The sequence below is a fragment of the Schistocerca nitens genome, chromosome 5, assembly GCF_023898315.1.
Source record: "Schistocerca nitens isolate TAMUIC-IGC-003100 chromosome 5, iqSchNite1.1, whole genome shotgun sequence".
NCBI classification, from domain to species: Eukaryota; Metazoa; Arthropoda; class Insecta; order Orthoptera; family Acrididae; genus Schistocerca; species Schistocerca nitens.
Window position 1 is genome coordinate 147,569,324 of NC_064618.1, and position 11,188 is coordinate 147,580,511.

Below are 11,188 nucleotides of genomic sequence, written 5' to 3' on the forward strand. Positions count from 1 at the left end.
ATAGCCCAGTTCGCTGTGAAACCTGACATTGCACTGTCGCGCTACAGGGTGATCACTGAAGTAAGGACACGGCTTTTATGGTTACTGAAAACTAGCAGCGTTCATCCGACCCCAGCTCAGGAAGCCCGGATTCACCAAGCCTGTACCCAGCCATCAAAGTCTGAGCTCACTGAGGTGCTTGCCATTTAGCGAATATAGGTAGTACGTGTGGCTTGTCAAATGCCCTGTGCCACAGAGCAAGCGAGCATTCAACCCTATCCCCTCTCCCAAAACTAAGTGCTTTATACAGAGATAGCCATAAAGTTTTATTTATCACCGTGAAGAAATAAATTTATTTTGTTTGCAGGTCTGCTGTCCATTGTTTCCGTGACTGTACAGAGCCATTCAGAAAGCGCTCCAAAGCGAGACAATAGCAGAAATGTTGCAGCTATGTCAAGCAAACGTGCGAGGGTCATTCCAAAAGAAATGCACACTGTTTTTGTAAAAATAGTTTTCATTCTGCATGTGGGAAAGTTTTACAGCGTGTAGATACATCCTTCCCACTTGTTTTCAAACTTAGTTCAACCTGTTCCCGTGAGTGGCGCCGCTACAGCATGTCAGAAGCAACGCGCTGTCATAGAATTCCTGTGCTGTGAAAACGAGACAGTGGGAAACATCCACAAGAGGTTGAAATAGGTGTATGGAGATGCTGTATGGAGATGCTGCTGTCGATCTCAGTGGGCAAGCAGGTTACGTGATCAAAGCGGGCACGGCGATATTGAGGACTGTCCTCGCAGTGGCAGGCCTCGCACTGCACACACTCCAGACAATGTGCAGAGAGTTAACGAGTTGGTGACTGCTGACAGACGCATCACAGTGAACGAATTGTCACGCTACGTTGGGATAGGGGAAGGAACTGTTGGCAGAATACTGAAAGTGTTGGCGTTAAAAAAGGTTTGTGCCAGGTGGGTTCCCAGGATGTTGACAGTGGCTCACAAAAATACAAGAAAAACGGTATGCAGCAAACTTTTGGAACAGTACGAGAATGGTGGAGATGAATTTCTTGCAAGAATTGTGACATGTAATGAAACATGGCTCCACCATTTTTCACCAGAGACGAAGAGGCAATCAATGGAGTGGCATCATGCAAATTCGCCCAAGAAAAGTTATGGTTATGGTTATGGTTACGGTTGCATGGGGGCTTAATTAAAATAAAATGCAAATAATTTTAATTTTTGGTAGCTGTATGTCCGATTACGCTATGTCTCGTAAACGGTTGGCCCTGACTAGTATTACTACGCAATCTGACTGCATAGAACAACAACAAAGAATGAAATGGAAATTTTCATTAACACAATTAATTAATTAAGTCCCCAGCAACTATAAAACCTACGAAACCAAAGCACAAGTGTAACTGTTCTGTGTGTGGGAGTATGACTCAACGTACGCATCTGGCACGGTTCTTCTTCAACAACACAAGAAATTTTAAATATCATTTATACTGAATTAATTAAAGGGAATAGAAATACCATAATTACTCAAGAAAACCAGAATTACACTCTAATCCCAGAACACAAGCCAGATGTTTTGTTGACTGAACCTGTAATGAAGCATTATTTACGACATTAAATAATGAAACATAAATCAAGTTTCGTTACCTTCATATATTGACCAAAATCACTCTAATCATTACAATATATCTCCACACCGACTCGCTATTACCACATCTCAACAAGAACTTTTCAGTATCACATCTCAGCAAGCACTCCCTACTAGCACATCTCAACAAACACTCTCTGCTACGAGTTCTTAACAAGCACTGACTACCACGAGCTCTCCCCAAGCACTGACTACTACGAGTTCTCAACAACCACTGCCAGTGGAGGCGGCGGAACAATACTCTCTAGCGCGATCTCTGGCGCTGTGGCTCAGTGTAGCCACCTTTCATATGCCCTTCCTCCACGGGCTAGAATTTGATGGTATTTTTGCCAGCATTGGTGGTGAAAATACCACCAAATTCGTCAAAAAAATACAGACAAAAATAAAAGATAATATTAATGCGTAAATATCATATAACTAGATAAAATTTTGGCTTTGCACTGACCTTTCAATAACCTAATATATAAAATACAGTAAGCAATACAAATTCTTTCATACATGTGGCTTTACATAATAGTTTACACAAGTATTATGTGGTTAAACAGTTCAATCAATAGCGTCAGCAATGACGAATATGTGCAGGTAAGAGTCTCATAACTTTTCACAAACAGTAATACACAAAAAATCAGTTAATACAAATATTCACATAAACGCTTTCCATAGCCCAAGAAACAAGTAGTTGACAGTTCCAGCAGTAGCACCCAGCAATGGTCAACAGGTGCAAAAACCAACAAGTGACATTTTTTCAGTAGAAACAGTCCATCAGTGGCACCCAGTAATGTTGAATAGGTGCAGACACCAACAAGTAACACCATTTCAGTATAAGCAGTTCCATTAGTGGCACCAGCAATGTTGAGCAGGTGCACACAGCAACAGGTGACATCTTTTCAGTAGAAGCAGTCCATCAGTGGCACCCAGCAATGTTGAGCAGGTGCCGACACCAACAAGTGACATCATTTCGGTAGAAGCAGTCCATCAGTGGCACCCAGCAATGTTGAGCAGGTGCAGACACCAACAAGTGACTTCATTTCAGTAGAAGCAGTTCCATCAGTGGCACCTAGCAATGTTGAATAGGTGCACACAGCAACAAGTCACATTTCTCAACAGAAGCAGTTCCATTAGTGGCACCCAGCAATGTTGAGCAGGTACACACAGCAACAAGTCACATTTCTCAACAGAAGCAGTTCCATTAGTGGCACCCAGCAATGTTGAGCAGGTACACACAGCAACAAGTGACACCATTTCAGTATAAGCAATCCATCAGTGGCACCCAGTAATGTTGAATAGGTGCTGACCGCAGTCCATAATATTCACTTTCACTAATCACACTGTTCATCAGCAGAAATTAAACATGTTCTAGTGGCACCAATCATGTAGAAAAAGTGCAAATAACAGTCCATAATATTCCCTATCACTAATCACACAGTTCAGGCATGAACAATAGTTTGAATACACATACAAATGCTTTACACACTAAACATATAAATTCTAATAAACACACAAATGATATCAGATAATTGTCACATTAACTATTACAATACACAAATAGCAGTAAACCTTTAATATTTATGGGTGTCAGTGAAAGCCACAACAAACAAGTAAAATAATATTTAGGAGATAGGTTGGGATCACTTCTCTGGGATTATAAAAGGAAAACACACAAAACACACTCATTCATCTTTCATCCACATTTAGTGCTCCTGTGTAGTTGAATAGTGTTAACTGTGTAAATGCAATTCTGTCAGAATTTGATGTTCATCATGTGTATCAAGTAGTAGTGGCAGCAATGTATAACAGTCAATAATAGTTAGTCAACGTCATAGTCATCATGTCAAGACCAATGTTTGCCAAGCCAGATCAAAATGTACGGTTGCTGAACAACTGTCAGTGAGCCAAGATATGCAATTACTTCCTCTCTCCAAAAAAAAAGTATATACTGCTTAGTGATTTAACAAAGTGTGTGTGTAGACAATCTTCCTTCTACTTGAGTGTTCTAGTCTGCCGTCTTCATCCTCCTTGTTCCATATAGACCAACAAAAAAAAATATGCTCCTCACTTACTTTACCTCTTATTCACCAAAACTCCAACAATCATCAGCATCACATAATCTCAATACTTCAATAATACATCTTCAATACGTCGATACATATAAACCTTATCATTTACCTTACCTCTTGTCCACGAAAACTCCAATAATCATCAACTTCACATAATCTCAATACCTCTATAATACCTCTTCAATACGTTGATACATACACTCCTGGAAATTGAAATAAGAACACCGTGAATTCATTGTCCCAGGAAGGGGAAACTTTATTGACACATTGCTGGGGTCAGATACATCACATGATCACACTGACAGAACCACAGGCACATAGACACAGGCAACAGAGCATGCACAATGTCGGCACTAGTACAGTGTATATCCACCTTTCGCTGCAATGCAGGCTGCTATTCTCCCATGGAGACGATCGTAGAGATGCTGGATGTAGTCCTGTGGAACGGCTTGCCATGCCATTTCCACCTGGCGCCTCAGTTGGACCAGCGTTCGTGCTGGACGTGCAGACCGCGTGAGACGACGCTTCATCCAGTCCCAAACATGCCCAATGGGGGACAGATCCGGAGATCTTGCTGGCCAGGGTAGTTGACTTACACCTTCTAGAGCACGTTGGGTGGCACGGGATACATGCGGACGTGCATTGTCCTGTTGAAACAGCAAGTTCCCTTGCCAGTCTAGAAATGGTAGAACGATGGGTTCGATGACGGTTTGGATGTACCGTGCACTATTCAGTGTCCCCTCGATGATCACCAGTGGTGTACGGCCAGTGTAGGAGATCGCTCCCCACACCATGATGCCGGGTGTTGGCCCTGTGTGCCTCGGTCGTATGCAGTCCTGATTGTGGCGCTCACCTGCACGGCGCCAAACACGCATACGACCATCATTGGCACCAAGGCAGAAGCGACTCTCATCGCTGAAGACGACACGTCTCCATTCGTCCCTCCATTCACGCCTGTCGCGACACCACTGGAGGCGGGCTGCACGATGTTGGGGCGTGAGCGGAAGACGGCCTAACGGTGTGCGGGACCGTAGCCCAGCTTCATGGAGACGGTTGCGAATGGTCCTCGCCGATACCCCAGGAGCAACAGTGCCCCTAATTTGCTGGGAAGTGGCGGTGCGGTCCCCTACGGCACTGCGTAGGATCCTATGGTCTTGGCGTGCATCCGTGCGTCGCTGCGGTCCGGTCCCAGGTCGACGGGCACGTGCACCTTCCGCCGACCACTGGCGACAACATCGATGTACTGTGGAGACCTCACGCCCCACGTGTTGAGCAATTCGGCGGTACGTCCACCCGGCCTCCCGCATGCCCACTATACGCCCTCGCTCAAAGTCCGTCAACTGCACATACGGTTCACGTCCACGCTGTCGCGGCATGCTACCAGTGTTAAAGACTGCGATGGAGCTCCGTATGCCACGGCAAACTGGCTGACACTGACGGCGGCGGTGCACAAATGCTGCACAGCTAGCGCCATTCGACGGCCAACACCGCGGTTCCTGGTGTGTCCGCTGTGCCGTGCGTGTGATCATTGCTTGTACAGCCCTCTCGCAGTGTCCGGAGCAAGTATGGTGGGTCTGACACACCGGTGTCAATGTGTTCTTTTTTCCATTTCCAGGAGTGTATAAACCTCAGCACCAATATCATTTCACTTCCATAACAACTCTTCCCTCTAGTCAGTCTCCTCGAACAAGTACAGACAAAATCCTAGTGCAAACTTCAATTCGGCATCCCATACAATCTGAAGACACAGTGTCCACACACAACCTCTGTATAATCCATCTGACTCAAATCTTCTACTCATTATAAATTATAAGATACATTTTGGTTCCTTGTCCATCATTAAATAAAAGAAATGCATACATGACCTCTAACAGACTTCGTTCGAATAACTCTCAGTAATTAAGTACGATTACGAAGTGTTAATGATCGTGATAATTCAGTGTGTACACCACTTCAAAAATTATGGCAAACAGAAGCAAACATGTGGAGTATTTCTTGTGTCAAGTGTCACTTCCTATTTCAATTGCTCACGAAGAATGCAGTGTAATAACTGTCAATGGTCTAACCTAGTGTTGGTATGTCATGTCGTTAACTTCCTTCCTATTAGCATAAATTTATACAGCTTCCATAAAACCTCCATCTCATGTGACTTCTATGCAGTTTCTTGTACCAATGTCGTTCGTAGAATTATAGCAGTTCATTTTCTTATCTTAAAAATATAAGGCACTGAGCGTAAGCAAAACATGCAATAGCGCGTAAATATACCAGTAGAGAACAAAATGTCAACAAGTGGATGCAGCACAATCTGACAACGAGGCTCTGCCAAGCGAACAATCTATAATTAATACCATAGTGTGACCTAAACTCTGTTTGTACACAGTATATCAGCATTTCTATATACCAACTTATAGTTATGACAACAAAACAGAAGTGTGTAAATATGCAATCCATACGCACAGCAGCAAATATATATCTTACGTAATAAACAAGTCAGTAGCATCATTCAGCATAAGCAAATAAATGTTCATATGTAATCTTAATAAGTAAACATGAAGGCGCAAGCAGATAAATCACAAAGTGTAACCTACATACCTAACTACAGTCAGCACAATTAATCAGGTGACAATTATAATTTAAATAAATAAGCACAGCAGGCACATAATAGAAAAATATGACATCAGTGAAAAAGCAGTGCAGCCAAGCGATGCATAATATACACAAGTAATAACACTGTTCATTAATCAATAATTGTCAAAATCAGTAAATGTACACAAGCACGTCGCTTCACAAGTAAATTCATAGAACATGAAATTTAGCACAAAGTATGAATCACGTAATCGCGAGCAGCAAATTACGTCTAAAGTACGTACCTAAGTGGAAATATGTTACCTGAAAAATAAACTCAATTAATAGTTACCTTTTTGGTTTATTACTTTTTTCTTCGAAATTACATTCTTCCTGAAATTTTCTCGATAGCAAGTCCTCTTAACGTCGGACACACACTGAATTTACCTGAAGTTCTTAAATATTTTATACAACCGTATCCTGAAAAATACTGAACGTTAATAACATAATTTATAAAGTCACCATAGCTTTATACAGAATTTATTCGGAGAATTTAGACTGTGTATTTGTTTACGTCTGCCAGTGCATTCGCACTGACCGCTCGATCAGCTGTAGACGCGTGACGTAGAAAGTGATTGTTTGCGGTCAACGACAGCCTTGTGCGGAGCGCAGACTTCACTGTTGCTTTGAGTATGTGCCGCCGCCGGAACACGGCGCGGTATACTTGTACTCTCTGCATGTTTACGTATAGCTGTTGGTTTCTCGAAAGTATGTCATTCCACAAAAATTTCTATGTTCGATATATGATGTATTCCCTTTGAGCGTCGAGATTTAAGAGTTTCTACTTCAACAGTGTTATCATGAATAATTTTGCGAATTCTATAATGACCGTTATAAAGCAGAAAAAATTTGCGACACAAGCCTTTTCCTTTATGAGACAAACGATGAGACTTAATTAACACCTTTTGACCAACTGACAAAATTTTTAAACGACCAGGACGTTTAGCTGATTTCTCTCTTCTAGCAGCCACAGATGCAATATTTTGTAGGGCCAGGTTGACAACTTCAGAATGCCGCAGTTTTCGTGAAGGCGGAAAAGGAACGATTTCAGAAATGCGATTTGTTGGTACTTTATTTTTTAATATCAGTATAGGCGGTAAAGAAGTTGAGTCATTAGGAAGTTCATTCAGAATGTTTTGAAAAATATGAAGATACTGATCCCAAGTTCTGTGATTCTGATGACAATAAAGACGGCACAATTTATTGATTTCCTTCATCCATCTCTCTGAAGCATTAGATTGAGGGTGAAAAAGTGAAATAAAAATTGGTTTAATCTTACGACGCCGTAGAGTACGAAGCCAAATTTTAGAGCGAAACTGTGATCCATTATCTGATATAACCTTATCAACATGACCCACTTCTTTAAGAAAATGTTTGATGAAAGCGTTAGATACTGAACGAGCTGTTGCTTTGCGTAAAGGTGTAAAACACACATATTTTGATGTCAATTCCACTGCTACGAAAATGTACGCAAAACCATTAGTAGAACGAACCACTGGACCGAACAAATCAACTGCAGCCATCTCCTTTAATTTCGCTGGAATTATAGGAAACAACGGTGCTCTGTGAGAAACAGTTGGCGGCTTAGCCTTTTGACATAATTTGCATTTGGCAAGAACAGATCGAATACGTTTTTCCATATTACTGAAGTAGCAATTTTCTCGTAATTTATGAAAGCATTTTCTGGGACCAAAGTGCGCATAACTGAAGTGTGTGTACCAAATCAATTTATTGACCCACTCATCAGGAATACAAACTAACCAAACAGAGTTGTCGACCGATTTTCGTTTGAAAAGAATGTCATTGCGAACTAAATAATGCTGTCTAATCGCTACGCTTTTCTTTCTCCTCCACTTCTCCTTAATGTCCTTCCAGATGGGATCCTTATTTTGCTCCTTAGCGATGTCCTGGAGCGAAGAAGAAATAAAATTCTCAAACGCAACACCTTGAATGTACATCAAACAATAATGGTTTTCTTTGCAGTCCTCTTCAGCACTTTGTTTCAAACCCATAGGTGCACGTGATAAAGCATCAGCAACAATATTTGAAGATCCCTGTATGTAAACAATACTAAAATCAAATTCCTGTAGGTACAACGCCCATCGTGACAATCTGCCATGAGTTAATTTTGTCGACATAAGAAATTCCAAAGCTCGATGATCAGTGTAAACCTTAGTATGTCTACCGAACAAAAATGTGCGAAATTTTGTGAAAGCCCAAACAACAGCCAAAGCTTCAAGTTCCGTAATCGAATAATTCTTTTCGGATTTAGAGAGAACACGACTTCCAAATGCAATAGTCTTCTGTACTACAACGCCGTTTTCTTCTATCTCTTGAAATAAATGTGCACCTAGGCCTTTGTATGATGAGTCCGTCGCCAAACAAAAATCTTTAGACAAATCTGGATGTGAAAGAAGTGGAGCAGCAACTAAAGCATCACGAAGTTGTTCAAATTCTGACTGAGCTTCCTCATCCCAACACCAATTAGAATTCTTTCCAGATAGTTCACATAAACGAGGTGTGGCCAAATTGTCCAATCTAACAAAGCGTCTAAGAAAATTACAGACACCAAGGAAACTACGAACATCACGTTTTGTGGAAGGAACAGCATAATTACGAATAGCGTCTAGTTTTTCTGGATCAGGAAGAATACCTTCTGTAGAAATAATGTGACCGAGAAATTTCACCTGTGAACGACCAAATTCAGATTTTTCCAAGTTCACTGTCATGCCAACTCGTGCAAAAATACGTAATAATGAATCCAAAATTTTGTTGTGCTCACTCCAAGACCGTTTAGCAATAAGAATATCGTCAACATATGAAGTAATATTGTCATGAAGATAAACAGGTAAAATTTCATTTAAACTACGAATGAATGCTGCAGAAGATACAGTAAGTCCAAACGGTAATTTCCGAAACTGGTAACAGTTACCAAAGGCTAAAAAGGCAGTATATTTTCTACAATCAGGGTGGAGTTCTATTTGCCAAAAACTTGCGCGCATATCAATCGTGGATAAAACTTTAATTCCATCGAAATGTTGAAGAAGTTCATCTAAATTTTGTGGACGGTCAGTTTCAGGAATAATAATATTATTTATCTGTCTGGAATCCAGAACCAAACGAATTGATCCATCCTTTTTAAGAACGACATGTAATGGGCTGGTATAAGGACTGACTGCTGGCTCAATAATGCCCTGATCTAACATGTATTGAAGTTCATTCTTAACCTTGTCTCTGTAAGCCAAAGGAATAGCGTACGTTTTCCCGCGAAATGGTGTGTGTTCTTTTACTTTAAATAAATATTGTAAGCCTTGTATAGTTCCTGTGTGATGACTAAACACTGTAGCATGTGAAGTCAAAATATGGTGCAGCTCTTCTCTTGCAACGTCATCTGGCACTTCAGCTTTCTTAACCTTTTCATTAATTAATTCTTCGCTACTAATTACATCCTCCATCGCGTCTCTGTATCTATTGTCATTGTCATGAATAAACACACTGTCGTCATAATGCTCAACGAAAACATCAGAAGTAAGAAACCTTAAACATTTTGTATCTGATTCAGATCTTGCTAAACACTCGAAAAATTTCAGACATTTCGGCATTCCGGCAACAGTCAAATTCACACTTCCTTCTTTAAAGTTCAAAATTGCCTTATGTGTGTTAAGAAACTCCATACCTAATATAATCTGTGTACTGAGTAATGGAACAATAATAAAATTAGCAGACAATTCGTATCCTTGACAAATGAAATTTAGGTTGGTCTGTTGTTTAACTTCCACACCTTTTCCAGAAATCGCTCCTCGAATTGTAGTTTTAGAAATAGGTAACACAGGACAGGCAATAGTTCTTTCACATATACGAAAAACTGATTCACTAATGACGTTCAATGGGCTCCCAGAATCTAGAACTGCAGTGAACTTATTCTTACCCACACATACTTCAATAACAGGATGTAAAAATGCGTCTACATTATTTTCCTTTTCGCCTAGCAAAATGTCTCTCATATCTTCCAGGCGTACGTAGTGTAAAGTTGTAGTGTCATTACTTTCTGAACCGTCCATATTGCTGCCAGAAGCCGAAGCTGCAAGTCATGGTCGATTGTTTGCGTCACGTCTTTGATTATTCCCGTCATTTCGCGGATCAATTTCTACTATTTCCACTTGTCTCTCTGAATTTCTGTCACGCGGAGGATGCCAATTAGGTCCTTCCTGTCTGTTAGGTGCAAATTCTTGGTTGTGTCTGTTATTAAAATTTCTGTTTTCCTGTCTGTCTGCATAACTACTTCTTGTATAATTTCGACTGTCACTTCTGAAATTACTGTTAGACCTACTACCCTGATTATTTCTGTAGTAAGAATTTCTATTACTGTATGGATAATTTCTGTCTTGATGATACCGATTCCTGTTTCCGTATGATTGATCATTCCGGTAAGAATTACCGTTATTATAATTGTCTGTGTAATTTCTGTTAGAACGTCTGTTATTGTCATAAGGCTGCTATCTATTGTCCTGTCTGTTACGTCTGTCATTCCCAAAATTACCCATATAACGCCCGTTCCGATCACTATCCCTTTTCTCTGAAAATCTATTGTAATTACTGTTACTGAAAAAGTTACAAGAAGTCCCGTCGTCGTTGTCATACTCAAGTTCTTGCAATAAAGTCTTAAAAGTCTCGATGTCGTCTTTACATCTTCCAGCTAAAGCAATTTGGCTTATAGATTGTGGCAGCTTAGTTAAACAAATGCGAATTAATTCAGTCGGGCTATAAGGGTTGGAAAGGAACTGATTCTTTCGAATCATGTCTTCAAAATATTCCGCTGACGTGCGGAACTCAGACTGTTTGAAATTACGCTGCATAATAAGACTGTG